Source organism: Schistocerca gregaria, chromosome 9, assembly GCF_023897955.1.
Source record: "Schistocerca gregaria isolate iqSchGreg1 chromosome 9, iqSchGreg1.2, whole genome shotgun sequence".
In the NCBI taxonomy this organism is placed as follows: Eukaryota; Metazoa; Arthropoda; class Insecta; order Orthoptera; family Acrididae; genus Schistocerca; species Schistocerca gregaria.
This window is the reverse complement of record NC_064928.1, coordinates 89,608,622-89,628,661: the sequence shown is the minus strand read 5'-3', so window position 1 is coordinate 89,628,661 and position 20,040 is coordinate 89,608,622. Positions and strand designations below refer to the sequence as shown.

The following is a 20,040-nucleotide window of genomic DNA, read 5'->3' as shown; positions in this document are numbered from 1 at the left end:
GGAAAATTAAAGAGACCTTCGGAGAAAAGAGAACCACTTGTATGAATATCAAGAGCTCAGATGGAAACCCAGTTCTAAGCAAAGAAGAGAAAGCAGAAGGGGGAAGGACTATATAGAGGGTCTATACAACTGCGATATACTTGAGGACAATATTATGGAAGGGGAAGAGGATGTAGATGAAGATGAAATGGGAGATACGATACTGCGTGAAGAGTTTGACAGAGCAATGAAAGACCTGAGTCGAAACAAGGCCCCAGGAGTAGACAACATTCCATTAGAACCACTGACGGCCTTGGGAGCGCCAGCCCTGACAAAACTCTACCATCTGGTGAACAAGGTGTATGAGACAGGCGAAATACCCTCAGACTCCAAGAAGAATATAATAATTCCAATCCCAAAGAAAGCAGGTGTTGGCAGATGTGAAAATTACCGAACTATCAGTTTAATAAGTCACAGCTGCAAAATACTAACGTGAATTCTTTACAGACGAATAGAAAAACTGGTAGAAGCCGACCTCGCGGAAGATCAGTTTGGATTCCGTAGAAATGTTGGAACACGTGAGGCAATACTGACATTACGACTTACCTTAGAAGAAAGAGTAAGGAAAGGCAAACCTACGTTTCTAGCATTTGTAGACTTAGAGAAAGCTTTTGACAATGTTGACTGGAATACTCTCTTTCAAATTCTGAAGGTGGCAGGGGTAAAATACAGGGAGCGAAAGGCTATTTACAATTTGTACAGAAACCAGATGGCAGTTATAAGAGTCGAGGGGCATGAAAGGGAAGCAGTGGTTGGGAAGGGAGTGAGACAGGGTTGTAGCCTATCCCCGATGTTATTCAATCTGTATATTGAGCAAGCAGTGAAGAAAACAAAAGAAAAATTTGGGGTACGTATTAAAATCCAGGGACAAGAAATAAAAACTCTGACGTAATTCTGTCAGAGAAAGCAAAGGACTTGGAAGAGCAGTTGAACGGAATGGACAGTGTCTTGAAAGGAGTATATAAGATGAACATCAACAAAAGCAAAACGAGAATAATGGAATGTAGTCGATTTAAGTAGGGTGATGCTGAGGGAATTAGATTAGGAAATGAGACAAAGTAGTAAATGAGTTTCGCTATTTGGGGAGCAAAATAACTGATGATGGTCGAAGTAGAGAGGATATAAAATGTAGACTGGCAATGGCAAGGAAAGCGTTTCTGAAGAAGAGAAATTTGTTAACATCGAGTATAGATTTAAGTGTGAGGAACTCGTTTCTGAAAGTATTTGTATGGAGTGTAGCCATGTATGGAAGTGAAACATGGACGATAAATACAGGTAGTTTGGACAAGAAGAGAATAGAAGCTTTCGAAATGTGGTGCTACAGAAGAATGCTGACGATTAGATTGGTAGATAACATAACTAAGGATGAAGTAATGAATACAATTGGGAAGAAGAGGAGTTTGTGGCACAACTTCACAAAAAGAAGGGACCGGTTAGTAGGACACGTTCTGAGGCATCAAGGGATCACAAATTTAGCATTAGAGGTCAGCGTAGACGGTAAAAATCGTAGAGGGAGACCAAGAGATGAATACACTAAACAGATACAGAAGGATGTTGGTTGCAGTAAGTACTGGGAGATGAAGAAGCTTGCACAGGATAGGGTAGCGTGGAGAGCTGCATCAAACCAGTCTCAGGACGGAAGACCACAAGAACAACATTTTGAGAATGAAAACATCGTCCGAATAGGCTGTATTCTTCTTATCACCCTGCAATGGGTCAATTTCAGCCGGGGTTATTTTCATGCACCCTTAATTCGTTCAAAAATTGTGATACAGTCTATAACCTAAGTTACTTCCATATTTTAATGTTCACGCTTCATTTCACTTTCTAATACGTCGCTGGTGAATAAGGACGGGTATACATTGTATTTCTGTGCGTATGTGCCACATAAGCAATACAGCAGCGTACACGATTACGTCCATTTAGCCGACTCAAATACAAAGCTGCCACACCTTACTATAGGTACAGCTATTACGATATGACCAGAGATGTTTAGAATCCTGTCTGCTGATGGTTGATAAAATTAAGCAAGCTACTGACGCTGTATTCACTGGCATGTTATGTTCGTTATTCTCGCATGAGGTATCTTACTAAAAACAAATGGGAACTTGTACATCATACGTCATGCTGCGACATGTAATATTAGAAATTACGTCGGGCCTGTTAATAAGGTGTGCCACTCAATCTGTAAAATAAATTAATAGTGTCATTTTAACAAATACGTCATATGGTAGTAACAGACTAACTACATATATGAGCTGTGAATCAGCTAGTGCTATAAGACTTACAAATTATGAGGTCTAAATGACGCTATTTTTCTCAAAACTGCAGGTACTACTTCCATTTAACATGTAGTTGTACAGTAATGTACATGGCCTGTATGTGCCATATATACACAGGGTGGTCCATTGATTAGTGACCGGGCCAAATACCTCACGAAATAAGCATCAAACGAAAGAAAACTAGAAAGAACGAAAGTCGTCTAGCTTGAACGGGGAAGCCAGATGGCGCTATGGGTGGCCCGCTAGATGGCTCTGCCATAGGTCAAACGGATATCAACTGCGTTTTTTTAAATAAAAAATGTATCACGAAGCAAATACCGTCCACACTGACGAAATGTTACGTGATACCACGTACTTATACGTTTATGACTATTACAGTGCCATCTGTCACAAAGCGAAAAAAGTCGTCCGACTAAAACATTCATATTTCTTTACGTACTACAGGAATAGGTAATAAAAATGGGTGTTCCTATTTTAAAAACGCAGATGATATCCGTTTGACCTATGGCAGCGCCATCTATGGGCCAACCATAGCGCAATTTGGTAACCCCCTTCATTCTATACAAGTTTCGTTCTTCGTAGTTTTTTCGTTTCACTCTTATTTCGTGAGATATTTGGCCCGGTCACGATTAATGGACCATCCTGTATGTATAATATATACTGCTATAGCCATGCGTTTTCAAATACAGAGAAACGTAAACAGGTAGAATACGGCGCTGCCATCGGCAACGCCTGCATAAGACAACAAGTGTCTGCCGAAGTTGTTAGATCGGTTAAGGCTGCTACAATGGCAGGTTATGAAGATTTAAGTGACGTTGAAGGTGTTGTTGCAGTCGGCACACGAGCGATGGGACCCAGCATCTCCAAGATAGGGGATTTTTCCCGCACGACCATTTCATGAGTGTACCGTGTATATCAGGAATCCGGTAAAACATCAAATGTCCGACATCGCTGCGGCCGGAAAAAGATCCTGCAAGACCGGGCCGGATGACGTGGGGCGTATGGAATTGGAGTGATACGGGACCCCTGATGCGTCTAGATAAGACTGTGATAGGGTGCCCCGTACGGAAGTACCCTCTCTGATCACCTGCATCCATTCATTTCTATTGTGCATTATGAGGGACTGGGGGAGTTGGGCAATTGCAGCAGGACAGTGCGACGCCCCACACGTCCAGAAATGATGCAGAGTTGCTTCAGGAACACGCTTTTGAGTTTAAACATTCCCGTTGGCCGCCAGACTCAGCAGACATGAACATTATTGAGCACATCTGGGATGCCTTGCGACGTGATGTCCAGAACAGATCTGCACTCCCTCGTACTATTACGGATTTATGGACAGCCCTGCAGGATTCATGGTGTCAATTCCCTTCATTCGAGTCCATCCCATGTCGTGTCGCGTCACTTCTGCGTGCTCGCGGGGGCCCTATACGATATTAGGCAGGTGTACCGGTTTTTTAGGCTCTTCAGTGTTTCTTTCCCGCCTGCTCTGACTCCATGACGCAGTAGACCACTCATCAAATATATTGAGCAGACTGAGTGCTCCGAAGCGTGCAGGACACAGTTAAGACACTACAGCGTCAAGGGGAGAACTCAGAACTCTCCTAGGCACCGGGCCATGTGGGAATCCTGAGAAATGAGCGACGACACCGCAGCAAGGGACTCGCGTGAGGGAAGTAAAGTTCCGCCCACATGACTTGGGTGAGTGCTGTTACCTCGTAGCAAGAGTGGAGAGTTGTGTGCCTCTGGGAGAACGCGCAGGTGAGGTACGAAGTAACAGACGAAGACAGGTGAAGCCTAAAGTTACGCTGTAACAAGTATCGATCCAGGTACACAGAGGCAAAGAAGTGGCACTAACTTGAGTGACTGTGAGAGCAGAGATAATCAGCGTGCAACGTTTCTGGGGGAACATTATTGGTGCGCCACCTCTTACTTCACTGCATTGTACATTCCGACAAGACAGCAGTTTCTGCTGATAATAATTTATCCACTATTGTGGAAAAGTTTTTCTAGTTTCAGGGTTCCGTACCTCAATCTGTAAAAACGCAACCCTGAGTGGATCACTTTGTTGTCTTTGTTTTTTGAAACGGCATCATATTCGCCGTTCACTTTAAAAATTATTTATTTCACAACTGCAATTTCGGCCTACGTGCGTTTTTCAGGTCATACTGCAAAAGCCAAGAGAATACGAAAATGAAGCACGCAATGTTCTCGTATATACAGAACTGCACAAACATGTCATGTAGTCATTACAAAAACTTGAAATTAATACATCTCTTAGATTTTGCTACAGCCCTTGTCAGACCTCAAAATCCTCAGAGATCTACACTACTGGCCATTAACATTACTACACCACGAAGATGACGTGCTACAGACGCGAAATTTAACCGACAGGAAGATGATGTGATGCGCAAATGATTAGCTTTTCAGAGCATTTACACAAGGTTGGCGCCCGGAGCGACACCTACAACGTGCTGACATGAGGAAAGTTTCCAACCGATTTCTCATACACAAACAGCTGTTCACCGGCGTTACCTGGTGAAACGTTGTTGTGATGCGTCGTGTAAGGAGGAGAAATGCGTACCATCACGTTTCCGACTTCGATAAAGGTCGGATTCTAGCCTATCGCGATTGCGGTTTATCGTATCGCCACATTGGTGCTCGCTTTCGCCGAGATCCAATGACTGTTAGCAGAATATGGAATCGGTGAGTTCAGGAGGGTAATACGGAACACCGTGCCTCGGTGCCAACGGCCTCGTATCACTAGCAGTCGAGATGGCAGACGTCTTATCCGCATGGCTGTAACGGATCGTGCAGCCATGTCTGGATCCGTGAGTCAACAGATGGAACAACAACCATCTGCACGAACAGTTCGACGACGTTTGCAGCAGCATGTTCTATCAGCTCGGAGACCACGGCTGTGGTTACTCTTGAGGCTGCATCACTGACAGGAGTGTCTGCGATGGTGTACTCAACAACGAACCTGGGTGCACGAATGGCAAAACGTCATTTTTTCGGATGAATCCAGGTTCTGTTTACAGTATCGTGATGGTCGCATCCGTGTTTGGCGACACCGCGGTGAACGCACATTGGAAGCGTGTATTCGTCATCGTCATACTGCCATATCACCCGGCGTGATGGTATGGGGTGCCATTGGTTACACTTTGAACAGTGGACGTTGCATTTCAGATGTGTTACGACCCGTGGCTCTACCCTTCATTCGATCCCTGCGAAATGCTACATTTCAGCAGGATAATGCACGACCGCATGTTGCAGGTCCTGTACGGGCCTTTCTGGATACAGAAAATGTTCGACTGCTGCCCTGGCCAGCACAATCTCCAGATCTCTCACCAATTGAAAATATCTGGTCAATAGTGGCCGAGCAACTGGCTCGTCACAACACATCAGTCACTACTCTTGATGAACTGTGGTATCGTGTTGAAGCTGCATGGGCAGCCATCCAAGCTCTGTTTCACTCAATGCCCAAGGCGGTCATTACGGCCAGAGGTGGTTGTTCTGGGTACTGATTTCTGAGGATCTATGCACCCAAATTGCGTGAAAATGTAATCACATGTAAGTTCTAGTATAACATATTTGTCAAATGAATACCGGTTTATCATCTGTATTTCTTCTTGGTGTTGCAATTTTAGTGGCCAGTAGTGTATTTTCTTTGTTATTACCGTCTAATAATGATGACGTTAACGTGTCTTGCTCCACTACCTGACTACATCAATGACATATTTGCTTGCTTCCCTTACATCTGAAAGGGTACCGTGCAAGGGAGATGGGAGAGTGTGGCTTGGATTTGATCGCAGCCACAGACCGTGCCTTCTCAAGTCGGTCCACGCAGGCGTGACTCCCGCTAGTACGCTACTCTCTACAAGTCTTCGGAAGTTTATTCCCAATACGCTAATGTTCGTCAAGTGGGTACCAGCTTACACTTAGAACTTGTGTACTAAGTTGAGAAGTGAAACTCGTCCATAGTTTTGGACGTGATGGTACACCGAACGTGTCTTCTGCTCCATACATGGTTGCTGTTGCATATCGTGTGGATTCGTTAGTGAGCAGAATATTCTAGCCTGCCGGGGTTGCCGAGCGGCTCTAGGCGCTTCAGTCTGGAACCGCGCGACCGCTACGGCCGCAGGTTCGAATCCTGCCTCGGGCATGGATGTGTGTGATGTCCTTAGGTTAGTTAGGTTTAAGTAGTTCTAAGTTCTAGGGGACTAATGACCACAGCAGTTGAATCCCATAGTGCTCGGAGCCATTTGAACTAATATTCTACCAGAGTCCAAGTACTATGTATTAATTATCAAACGTTTCGCTACTCGCCAGTCCGCTCCCCCCTCCCCTCCCCCCTCCCCTACCCCCTCCCCCACCCCGCACTCATGTCGACAGGGTAGTTTCTTCTGCAGTTTCGTATTCTCTGTAGAGCAAGTCGCTACTGGCACCAATGTCCTCAGTCGCTACGTTTTCTTTCCCGCATTCGATTCGTGCCCGACTCGGGCAGGATCGGCGTTATTCGTACACCTCCAATTCCGTATTCTCATACAGCCAAACGGCCTCGTCTCATTGAACACGGCGGTTCACATCAACTCAGTGAAGTTAATGACCTTCGGGCTGGGTAACCGGCCGTGTACGCCTTGAGCTGTTGGCTGCTTTTGGTGCGGTCGGAGAAGGGGGGGGGGGGGGGGTGAGAGGACCAGTCTATACGACGTCTCCTGGATTAGATTCCAAATTTTTCCATAGTGTCTCATGAAGTGAGAGGACGTCACACTGTTGACGGTGATGCGTCCGTCGGATGGGGCGTTGAGCTCGGTGGCCCCCTTCGTACTAGGCTATTTGGCTGCCCCGGAGTTCACCCTCTACCTTATCTTATCAACTACAACACGAAACGACACCACATATGCACACCCATTTACAGTCACTTGCACTTGTTAGATACACTTCAAACATGCAACTCTCACACTTCGCGAAGAAAATGGTCCATTAGGGTCGACAGACAAAACAACCTTTCCAGTTAGGTTGCTGAACCAGGTTTGCGATATCTCCCAGCCAGCAGTGCCGTACGACTTTACTCTTGCTCCCAGGTAAGTTCCGCGGCGTGAGTGACTTCCACGAGAGCGTATAGGAATGTGTGTTCTCTGGTCTTTCGGACGTGTCCGAAAGAAGAGACATCACGCAAAATCCGCAGCTGTTATAAATTATGTTTACTGGACATATTCTAAACTCTGCGAACCTGCTTTAAATGGCCATGTAAAGAGTTGTGCTATTGTGTACGCCGATTGTACGATGGAACAAAAAATGCTCAAATGTGTGTGAAATGTTATGGGACTTAACTGCTAAGGCCATCAGTCCCTAAGCTTACACACTACTTAACCTAAATTATCCTAAGGACAAACACACACACACCCATGCCCGAGGGAGGTTTCGAACCTCCGCCGGGAGCAGCCGCTCAGTCCATGACTGCAGCGCCCGAGACCGCTCGGCTAATCCCGCGCGGCCTACGATGCAACAAGCAACTGTGAGCAATATGTACATAGACATTGCCTGATGCGTAAGGTGCTCCATGTTTTTAAAAAGTTTATCGATGACAAACCTTTTATTACGTGCTATTTGTATCCACCTGACATCTTGTGCGTGAGGTCAGCGTGAAATGAACATGTTACACGGCAAATGATTTTAACACTTGAGGATTACAGTATAGTCAGTTGAAATAGATCGTTTTAAATAAAAAAATTGTTTATTCGATCTTTGCTATTCAGTTATTTTTAAGATTTGAACAGGTCGCCAATCACTTATCGCAAATGAGAAACTTCAGTCAAATCGTATGTTCGGTAAATGAATTAAAAATAAATTATGAGTGACAGAATTATTTGAAATAATTTTTCGTAAAATTCTTGCAGTGTATCTTGCTTAATAAGCAACTGCGAGCGCCAGTTTTCGGAAAAGTGGTTCTTTATGCGTCATTTGCCGCGAAATTAATGCCGATGCGTGAAATCTTCAACGATTTTAACGACGTTTCTCACCCGAGTCTGATTCACACAAATAAGTCACTGTCACAAACATGCATTCGAGGGATACTCCTAGTTTTCGGAATTTCTTTGTTGCGAATGTTACTACGTTCGGTATCATCCAAGTGAAGGCAGCAATTCTTCCTGAAGAATAAACATAAGAATAAAATATAAGAATTACTATTATGATTGATTTAAAAATGAAAAATAAGAATGTGAGAATTTAAAAAAGATTGTAATTCTTGCAACCATACACACATACATTATATAGTAAGTGTGTGAGACTCACAGAGAAACCTAGCTGTAATTTTATAGTTAACATAACGCCCTTGTATTGTCTAACTTAATAATAAATATTCGTATGCTAACATTCTACGACCGTGGGTAGGAAAGTGAAAAAAGTGAAACTTATCAGAACAATTATAGTGTTTCCAACACAGCGTGCAAAATGGATAGGCTAGTGTGTCACCATTTCGGCTTGGATTATGGCGCACAAAAAAGCATCTAAAGTAAATCGAAAACTGTCCCTCGATTAATCAGAAACGGTCCACTACCTGCGGAAATAAAAATTATGCTCAATGGAGAAATATTAAAACAGGTGCAAAATTTTAAGTATCTTGGAAGCAGGATAGATACCGACTGGAAGTGCACCACAGAAATTAGAACGAGGATAGCAATGGCAAAAGAGGCGTTTTATAAGAAAAGGAGGATTTTCTGCAGCAGTCTGGACAGAGAACTGAGGAAAAGACTCATAAAACGTTTTGTAGTGTTATTCCGTATAGCCCTGAAACATGGACTTTGAGAAAGAAAGAGAGACAGAGAAAGGCTGGAGGCTTTTTGGATGCGGACATGGTGGATGATGGAAATAATAAGTTGGATGGATAGAGTAAAAAATGAAGAGGTACTGAGAAGAGTGGGAGAGAAAAGACAGTTACTAGATGTAATAAAAAGAAGAAAATGAAATTGGATTGGGCATATATTAAGAAAGAATGACGGGCTGATGAAAACAGTTTTGGAAGGTTATGTAGAAGGGAACAGGAGGCGAGGAAGGAAGAGATTTCAGATACTGGATGACGTGATGGACGGTACGACATACAGCAGCCTTAAGAAGGAAGCAATGTATCGCAGAAAATAGAGGGGCAAAGGACCTGCTAATATAGGAGAAAACTGATGATGATGACCTGCGGATAAGGCGAGAGGCGTGTTCGCTTGATTTGACTCCCCTCCCACTGAGCGAGGTTTCGGGGAAATCAGCTTATGGCACTTGCCGTGTTCTTGTCGTTTATTCAATCTACCTTATTTTTTTTACGAAGTCTTCAGTTCGATTATAAAATTAAATTATGGGCTCAGGTGGGTGGAGAGTTGAGTTCTACTTTTCAACGACTCTCTATACATCCGTTTTTTTATTAACCGCAATTTAGTACATTTTCTCATTGTTTAGAGCAATGCTTGTGGGGTGGAAGAAAAGAAAAGTGAGGGTGTGGTGTTTTTTTTTTTTTTTTTTTTTTTCAGAGAACAACTAAGAAACAAAGCAAAGACTGATCTATGGCGACAGTCATATTCATTCAGAGGAGAGTGCAGATAAAGTATGAAAGAGGGATCATTTCCTGGCAAAATGGCGCTCTTCTGAGGATTGTTCGTTTCCATCAGGTCTGCAACATCTGCCACAACCAGTAGGAACAATATTTTTCTCGTCGTACGCAAGCTATGGTATAAAAACCACATCATTAGGTTCTTGACCTCCAGAACCGTTAAATAAAATCTGACATCGAAGAATGGCTTTAAGCGGGACATCTGATACCTCAAGTTAACCCTCCGTTCCGTAGCGGTCTACAGTTCCCGCTCCGTCGTCCACCGTTTATACATTTGTCAGCAAACACCAACGCACTCGTTGATCACCAGCAGCGGCATTTTCTAAACGCTTTATACATAATGCTGTCAGCTTAGAAAGTAACGCGTAAGGAGTAACGGGTTTGTATATCGACAATACATACTGTACAAAACAGACTTTTACATCTACATACATACTTCGCAATCCACCATACGATGCGTGGCGGAGGGTACCTCGTACCACAACTAGCATCTTCTCTCCCTGTTCCACTCCCAAACAGAACAGGGGAAAAAATCACTGCCTATATGCCTCTGTACGAGCCCTAATCTCATCTTATCTTTGTGGTCTTTCCGCGAAATATAAGTTGGCGGCAGTAAAATTGTACTGCAGTCAGCCTCAAATGCTGGTTCTCTAAATTTCCTCAGTAGCGCTTCACGAAAAGAACGCCTCCTTTCCTCCAGAGACTCCCACCCGAGTTCCTGAAGCATTTCCGTATCACTCGCGTGATGATCAAACCTACCAGTAACAAATCTAGCAGCCCGCCTCTGAACTGCTTCACTCGCGTGATCCTACCTCAATCCGACCTGATAGGGATCCCAAACGCTCGAGCAGTATTCAAGAATAGGTCGTATTACTGTTTTATAAGCGTTCTCTTCACAGATGAACCACATCTTCCCAAAATTCTCGTACCAATGAACCGAAGACGACTATCCGTCTTCCCCACAACTGCCATTACATGCTCGTCCCACTTCATATCGCTCTGCAATGTTACGCCCAAATATTTAATCGACGTGACTGTGTCAAGCGCTACACTACTAATGGAGCATTCAGACATTACGGGACTCTTTTTCCTGTTCATCTGCATTAATTTACATTTATCTGTATTTAAAATTAGCTGCCATTCTCTACACCAATCACAAATCCTGTCCAAGTCCTCTTGTATCCTCCTACAGTCACTCAACGACGACACCTTCCCGTACACCACAGCATCATCAGCAAACAGCCGCACATTGCTATCCACCCTATCCAAAAGATCATTTATGTAGATAGAAAACAACAGCGGACCTACCACACTTCCCTGGGGCACTGGAGATGATACCCTTACCTCCGATGAACACTCACCATCGAGGACAACGCATTGGGTTCTATAACTTAAGAAGTATTCGAGCCACTCACATACTTGGGAACCAATCCCATATGCTCGTACCTTAGTTAGGAGTCTGCTGTGGGGCACCGAGGCAAACGCTTTCCGGAAGTCAAGGAATATGGCATCCGTCTGATACCTTTCATCCATGGTTCGCAAGATATCATGTGAAAAAAGGGCGTTGTGTTTCACAGGAGCGATGCTTCCTAAAGCCATGCTGATGCATGGGCAGCAACTTCTCTGTGTCAAGGAAGTTGATTATATTCGAACTGAGAATGTGTTCGAGAATCGTGCAACAAATCGATGTTAAGCATATTGGTCTGTAATTTTGAGGATCCGTCCTTCTACCCTTCTTATAAAGGCGTCACCTGCGCTTTTTTTCAGTCGCTCGGGACTTTACGTTGGGCAAGAGATTCGCGATAAATGCAACCTAAGTAAGGAGCCAATGCAGTTGTGTACTCTCTGTAAAACCGAGTTGGAATTCCATCAGGACCTGGCGGTTTATTTATTTTCAACCCATTCAGCTGTTTCACAACCCCAGGGATGTCTATCACTATAGCCTCCATACGGGAATCTGTACGAGACTCAAACGGCGGTTTGTTTGTACGATCCTCCTGCATGAAAGATTTCTCAATTGCTAAATTTAAAATTTCAGCTTTCGTTTTGCTGTCCTCCGTTGCCAGACCAGACTGATCAGTGAGTGAGTGGATGGAAGCCTTCGACCCGCTTACTGAGTTTACGTAAGACGTTACGTTTACTGCTCTACCCGTGCATCTACATCATCGTCATATTCCGCAACCCGTGTAATGGTGAATGGCGGAGCGTACTTTTAGTACCGCTAACTGAAACCATTTTCCCTGTTCCACTCGCTACTGGCTCGAGGGAAGAAAGGTCGTCACTAAGCCTCTGTATTAGCTGTAATTTCTCGAATTTTCCTTTTGTGGTCATTAGGTGAGATGTATGTGGGTTGTCCGACACTTCCCAGAATATCGATTGTAAACGCCTCTGTGATGCACGAAGCCTCTCTTGTTGCGTGTGCCACTGGAGTTTTCAGCTCACTGTAACGCTCTCGTGCGGGCTAAATGATTTTGTAGCGAATCGCGCCGTTCTTCGTTGGATGTTCTCTCTCTCTCTCTCTCTCTCTCTCTCTCTCTCTCTCTCTCTCTCTCTCTCTCTAGTCACGTAAGGACTTAGATTCTGAGCGCACTGTCGCCCCGTACGCGCTAGCTGGTAGTTCGCGCTACAACACACATACAGGATATCCGTTCTGGACTGAAATTTTTTTCATAATTTTACCATTCTGAGACCCGCCTGCCCATTAGTTTTAGATGAAGAATCGACACGCGAAATATGGCGGTCCTCATTCACTGTTGTTGTTGTTGTTGTTGTTGTTGTGCTCTTCAGTCCTGAGACTGGTTTGATGCAGCTCTCCATGCTACACTATCCTGTGCAAGCTCCTTCATCTCCCAGCACCTACTGAAACCTACATCCTTCCGAATCTGCTTAGTGTATTAATCTCTTGGTCTCCCTCTACGATTTTTGCCCTCCACGCTGCCCTCCAATGCTAAATTTGTGATCCCTTGATGCCTCAGGGCAGGTCCTACCAGCCGATCCCTTCTTCTAGTCATGTTGAGCCTCAAACTTCTCTTCTCGCCAATCCTATTCAATACCTCCTCATTAGTTACGTGATCCAGCCACCTAATCTTCAACGTTCTTCTGTAGCACCTTATTTCGAAAGCTTCTATTCTCTTCTTGTCCAAACTAGTTATCGTCCATGTTTCACTTCCATACACGGCTACACTCCATACAAATACTTTCAGAAACGACTTCCTGACACTTAAATCTATACTTGATGTTAACAAATTTCTCTACTTCAGAAACGATTTCCTTGACATTGCCAGTCTACATTTTATATCCTCTCTACTTCGACCATCATCAGCTATTTTGCTTCCCAAATAGCAAAACTCATTTACTACTTTAAGCGTCTCATATCCTAATCTATTTCCTGCAGGATCACCCGACTTAATTCGACTACATTCCATGACCCACGTTTTACTTTTGTTGATGTTCATCTTATTCCCTCCCTTCAAGACACTGTCCATTCCGTTCAACTGCTCTTCCAAGTCTTTTGCTGTCTCCGACAGAATTACAATGTCATCGGCGAACCTCAAAGTTTTTATTTCTTCTCCATGGATTTTAATACTTACTCCGAATTTTTCTTTTGTTTCCTTTACTGCTTGCACAATATACAGATTGAATAACATCGGGAAGAGGCTACAACCCTGTCTCACTCCCTTCCCAACCTAGTCTAGGTTGAACTTCCTCATTCACTAGATGTAGATATAAACACCCTTTTCTGATGTTACTGAACCACAGCGTCAGCCGTCACCCGCTAAGCGCACATCTAGTGAATGTGGTAATAAAGGATGTCACAGTTATTAATACTGTTCAAGTACTATGGTCAATCTATTCATTTACAATACCAGGTGTACCGTTATGAAATGAGCGTTAACATACAAATGTGTCGATAGGGAACATTTGTTGGGAATGAGCCAGGTTTTTTTTTTGTTTCGTTGGTATGACATCTGTCAAAGATATTTAGTATACATCAAGTCATGGAACAAACATCATCATATGTTTTCATCCTGTTAACAATGTGGAATTTTGTATCAGAAAGTGATGATTTGCGGAAAGCATTAATTTTTTGTTTTCATTTGAAAGAAAGTGCTGCAGAGTCGCATCGAATGCTTGTCGAGGCATATGGTGATCATGCTCTACCAGAAGCAACATACAAAAGATGGTTTCAACAGTTCAGAAATAATGATTTTGATGTAAAGAAATGAAGAACGTGGAAGACCACCAAAAAATTTCGAAGACGCCGAATTGCAAGCAATATTGGCTGAAGATGATACTTTGAGTCAGAAGCAAATGGCAGCAAATGCTAAATGTTGCACAACAAACAGTTTCTGACCGTTTGAAAGCTATGGGAAAGATCCAAAAGCGTGGAACATGTGTGCCACATGAATTGAATGAAAGACAGATGGAAAACCGAAAAACCATTTGTCAAATTTTGCTTCAAAGACATGAAAGAAAATAAATTTTGCATCCAATTGTTACTGACGATGAAAAATGAATTTGTTTCAAGAATCCTAAGCGGAAAAAATCATGGGTTAAACCGGGACAACCAACAACATCGACTGCAAAACCAGATCGATTCGGCAAGAAGGCAATGCTCTGTATTTGGTGGGATCAGAAAGGTGTGGTGTAACATCAGCTTCTATAACCCCGTGAAACTGTGAATACTAATAGCTACAGACAACAAATGATCAATTTGAACTATGCATTGAACAAAAAAAGACCAGAATTGGCCAGAAGACAAGGCAAAGTAATATGTTTACACGACAATGCACCTGCACACAAAGCAAAACTGGTTCAGGATACAATCAAAACACTTGGCTGGGAGCTGCTACACCACCCGTCATATTCACCAGGCTTGGCCCCTTCAGACTACCATTTGTTTTCATCAATGGGACACGCTTTGGCTGAGGAACACTTCGATTCCATCATAAACAAACGCAAAATAATTTTATTTAAAAAAAGAGGATAAAGTGTCACTAGAAGCCTTCCTAAAAGACAATCTCCATTCCTTCCGAACTGAATATGCAAATGTAGACGAGATGTGGCTCAAATTCAAAGATATAGTAGCAACAGCAATTGAGAGATTCATACCTCATAAATTGGTAAGAGATGGAACGGATCCCCCGTGGTACACAAAACAGGTCCGAACGCTGTTGCAGAGGCAACGGAAAAAGCATGCCAAGTTCAGAAGAACGCGAAATCCCGAAGATTGGCTGAAATTTACAGACGCGCGAAAATTGGCACGGACTTCGATGCGAGATGCCTTTAATAGGTTCCACAACGAAACACTATCTCGAAATTTGATAGAAAATCCGAAGAAATTCTGGTCGTACGTAAAGTACACAAGCGGCAAGACGCAGTCAATACATTCGCTGCGCAGTGCCGATGGTACCGTTACCGACGACTGTGCCGCTAAAGCGGAGTTATTGAACGCAGTTTTCTGAAATTCCTTCACCAGGGAAGACGAATGGAATATTCCAGAATTTGAAACACGAACAGCTGCTAGCATGAGTTTCTTAGAAGTAGATACCTTAGGGGTTGCGAAGCAACTCAAATCGCTTGATACAGGCAAGTCTTCAGGTCCAGATTGTATACCGATTAGGTTCCTTTCAGATTACGCTGATACAATAGCTCCCTACGTAGCACTCATATACAACCGCTCGCTCACCGATAGATCTGTACCTACAGATTGGAAAATTGCGCAGGTCGCACCAGTGTTTAAGAACGGTGCAAAGCAGCTAGCTCTTTATTCGCACGAAGTAATGGCCGCTATTGACAGGGGATCTCAAACTGATTGTGCGACTTGATCCGTGATTTCCTGTCAGGAAGGTAGCAGTTCGTAGTAATAGACGGCAAATCATCGAGTAAAACTGAAGTGATATCAGATGTTCCCCAGGGAAGCGTTCTGGGACCTCTGCTGTTGCTGATCTATATAAATGACCTGGGTGACAATATGAGCAGTTCTCTTAGGTTGTTCGCAGATGATGCTCTAATTTACTGTCTATTAAGGTCATCCGAAGACCAGTATCAGTTGCAAAGCGATTTAGAAAAGACTGCTGTTTGGTGTGGCAGGTGGCAGTTGACGCTAAATAACGAAAAGTGTGAGGTGATCCACATGAGTTCCAAAAGAAATCCGTTGGAATTCGATTACTCGATAAGTAGTAGAATTCTCAAGGCTGTCAATTCAACTAAGTACCTGGGTGTTAAAATTACGAACAACTTCAGTTGGAAAGACCACATAGATAATATTGTGGGGAAGGCGAGCCAAAGGTTGCGTTTCATTGGCAGGACACTTAGAAGATGGAACAAGTCTAGTAAAGAGACAATTTACACTACACTCGTTCGTCCTCTGTTAGAATATTGCTGAGCGGTGTGGGATCCTTACCAGGTGGGATTGACGGAGGACATCGAAAGGGTCCAAAAAAGGGCATCTCGTTTTGTATTATCACGCAATAGGGGAGTGTGGCAGATACGATACGCGAATTGGGATGGAAGTCATTACAGCATAGACGTGTTTCGTCGCGGCGAGACCTTTTTACGAAATTTCAGTCACCAACTTCCGAATGCGAAAATATTTTGTTGAGCCCAACCTACATAGGTAGGAATGGTCATCAAAATAAAATAAGAGAAATCAGAGCTCGAACAGAAAGGTTTAGGTGTTCGTTTTTCCCGCGCGCTGTTAGGGAGTGGAATAGTAGAGAGATAGTATGATTGTGGTTCGATGAACCCTCTGCCAAGCACTTAAATGTGAATTGCAGAGTAGTCATGTAGATGTAGATAAAGAAGTCGAAAATTGGGTGTCTGATTGGTATGCTTCAAAAGACAAACATCTCTATTGGCGTGGTGTCCACAAATTGCCAGAAAGGTGGTCAAAACGTATAGAAAGCAATGGTCAGTACCTTGAATAAAATGTTTTTACTTTTCAATTCGAAATTAGTGTTTCATTTTCACAAAAAAAACCTCTCATTTCATATCGGTACACTTGGTATATGGCGGTGGGGGGAGGGGCTAAAGTGTGTGTGGGGGGGGGGGGGGGAGAAGTTACGACTACCTTCCCTATGTAAATAAACCCACTTTTTCTCAAGGTCACCGGACTTAGACTCCCTTCCCTAATATAAGTATCCGTTTTCGACTGAAATTTTTTTCATAATTTTACAATTTTGAGACCCGCCTGTCTCATTAGTTTTACATGAATAATCGACGTGCGAAATATGGCGGTCCTCGTTCACTAGTCTGGTAAGTATCCCAGATAGATGAACAGTATTCAAGAATCGGTGGAACCAGCACCGTGTAGGCCAAATCCTTCGTCGAAATTTACATTTCCTCAAGGGGGATAGGACATCAAATGGGCTGACTTGGAGCAGGAGAGACACCACAGGACATTTTAATTTCCATTGTCTATACTTTTACAAATAAATTCATAAAACTTTGTCAACGCGACCAGCAAGGATTCAGGATTGAAACTCGTAGCAGTGGAAGTACAAAACTATAAAAAAATGAAAGTTTTTAACATGTGAAATTTCATCATATTTTAGTTTCTGTTGGCTGCATTTGTTGCTATAGGTACACTTTTCTTCATTAGTAAGAGAGATTCTTCGATGAATTTTGCACTGTTTATTAAATACAAACTCCTTGAGGCAAAGTTCTACAATTTTCCAAATCTATTAAAAACTGTGGTAAAAAATAAGGTAATTAACTATAAAATTTGTGTTTTTTCTTAACATGAAGTTTAAAATAAACAGTTCATTCGTTTTTTCATAAATTAAATAAATTCTAGAGTTTCATGCACCTGTAAGTATGGTTTGTATGATGTGCAAAACTCGTCGAAGAATCTCTCTTACTGATGAAGAAAAGTGTACCTATAGCAACAAATGCAGCCAATGGTAGGTGAAAAAATGATGAAATTTCACATGTAAAAAACATTATTTTGTTATATTTTTGAACTTCCACTGCTATGAGTGTGAATCCTGAATCCTTCCTTGTCATGCTGACAAAGTCTTTTGAATTTATTTGTAAAGGTATAGACAGTGGAAATTAAAATGTCCTGTGGTGCCTCTTCTGCTCCAAGTCGGCCCGTTTGATGTCGTATCCCCCTTAAGATTATTTCAATGAATCTCAGTGTGCATCTGTTTTTCTTGCCAAGTGTTTTGTGTCGTCATTCGACTTAAGGTCGCTCCGAATAGTTACTCCAGATATTTTATGATAAATAGCATTTCGTGTAGTTCACCCGCCAGAGTAGCCGGTAGGCGCGTTGGCCCCGGATCGAATCCGCCCGCTGATTAACGACGAGGGCCGATGTGCCGGCCAGCCTGGATGTGGCTTTTAGGCGGTTTTCCACATCCCGCTAGGTGAATACCGGGCTTGTCCCCATGTTCCACCTCACAGACATCTGAACACTTTCGCACTACTGCACGGATTACATTCGACGCATACAGTTGGCGTACAGTGATTCCGTCCTGGGGGATACGGGGTGGCGGCAGGGAGGGCATCCGGCCACCCCTTAACCATTAACATGCCAAATCAGGTTAACGATGGCTGACCCTGCATAGCTGCGGGACAAGGCTTGAGCGATAGATAGCGTTTCGTGTAGTTCCTCATCAGCAGTGTAGTTGCCGATTAGTGGCTCTCTCTTCCTATGCTTGTGCAATATGTTAAATTTATTTAATTCGGCGTCAACTGCCAGAGCCTGAATCATTCGTCATTCACATGCAGGTCATCCTGCAAATCGATTCTGGCGTCTGCCGTTGCTACTCCCTTACAACCGTATTATCTGCGAAGAGTCCTGAAGAGCCTCCGACTTTCTTTGCTAATCATTTATATACACGGAGGTGGCGAAAGCCGTGGGATAGCTATTTGTACATATACAGACGGCAGTAGCATCGCTTGCGCAAGTTATAATAGTGCAGTGCGTTGGCGAAGCTGTCATTTGTACTCCGGTCATTCTTGTCAAAAGTACGAGTTGTAAATAAATAGTTGCCACTCTTTAAGTTCCAACCCTCGTATATTGATATCGTATGGAAAAGGGGGAAGCGATGACAATTATGGCAGAACATTGGGTTGCAAATAAGGTTGAGGAACGCTGCTTTACGTTGATGCCCGATTTCGATGTCTATGCAGTGTAGATTTTTTTTTTCGCGCTTTGTGTTATCTTGCTGTCCTAGCTGATAGTGGGGCCGAATATAGGTAAGTTTGCTATAGTACTAGCAAGTGTTCCGAGACACTTGTCACGGATCCTTTTGGATTCCGCAGAGCTGGAGGCGTCCTAGAAAAGCGGAGAAGATTCAGACGGATGGCGGAAGTGGAGGTAAGTAATATTTCAGCGCCGCTGCATATCACGAGAGTCGTCTTGGTCGACAGCGAACCAGTTGCACCGATTAAATTCGACAACCATAAAACGTTTGATTCTGGAGGCGCCTGCGCCTGCAACCATACCCTGAAAACCACTCTGAAGTGCGTGGGTGAGGGTACTTCCCATTGCACTCTCTATTAAAAGCTACAAACACAGTGTTCAAATCTCTGGACAGAGGAAGGTTCAACGCTTGAAACAGCTGCGCTGTTCCGTGTTTATAGTGCGGCGGCGACTACACCAGAAGGGAAATCATTTTGTGTGTTGGAATTTGCACTGTCAGGTGCAACGCGCAGTCCGCCGTCAATTTAGAAAGAAACCTCTGCGCACGCAGATTTATGGCCGTACAAAATTCTGGGATTTTGGTTGCATATGCAGAGGGAAGAGCACTGCTCTGGCACACACGTCTGGTGAAAACGCCGAGCGCACCCGGGATGTGTTCACACGGAGCCCCGTCCACGAGACGGGCAGGCCAGAAACTTCAGCTTCCCCAAACGACGACGTGTCGTGTCCTGAAACGACGCCCGCACGTGAAGTCTTGGAAGCTGCAGTTAATGCCAAGCAACTGCGTCTCGTCAGCCATGACAGGAGGTACGAATTATGCGTTTCAGTTCTCTAGGACATGGCAGAGGACACATTTTCCGACAAATCGGCGTTTCATTTATCGGGCAAAAAAAAGCAACATAATGTAAGAATGTTGGGGTCACAAACTCCTGGAGTCATCGTCGAACATGAAAGGGACTCACCGAAAC

At 43.6% G+C, this 20,040-nt stretch overlaps 1 protein-coding gene across 1 annotated transcript in view; it reads left to right on the top strand.

Annotated features, from left to right (window-relative positions):
- The window catches only part of LOC126291578 (basic proline-rich protein-like), a 198,363-nt gene that overhangs the window by 95,428 nt on the left and 82,895 nt on the right, over window positions 1-20,040 (top strand). The window lies entirely within an intron of this gene.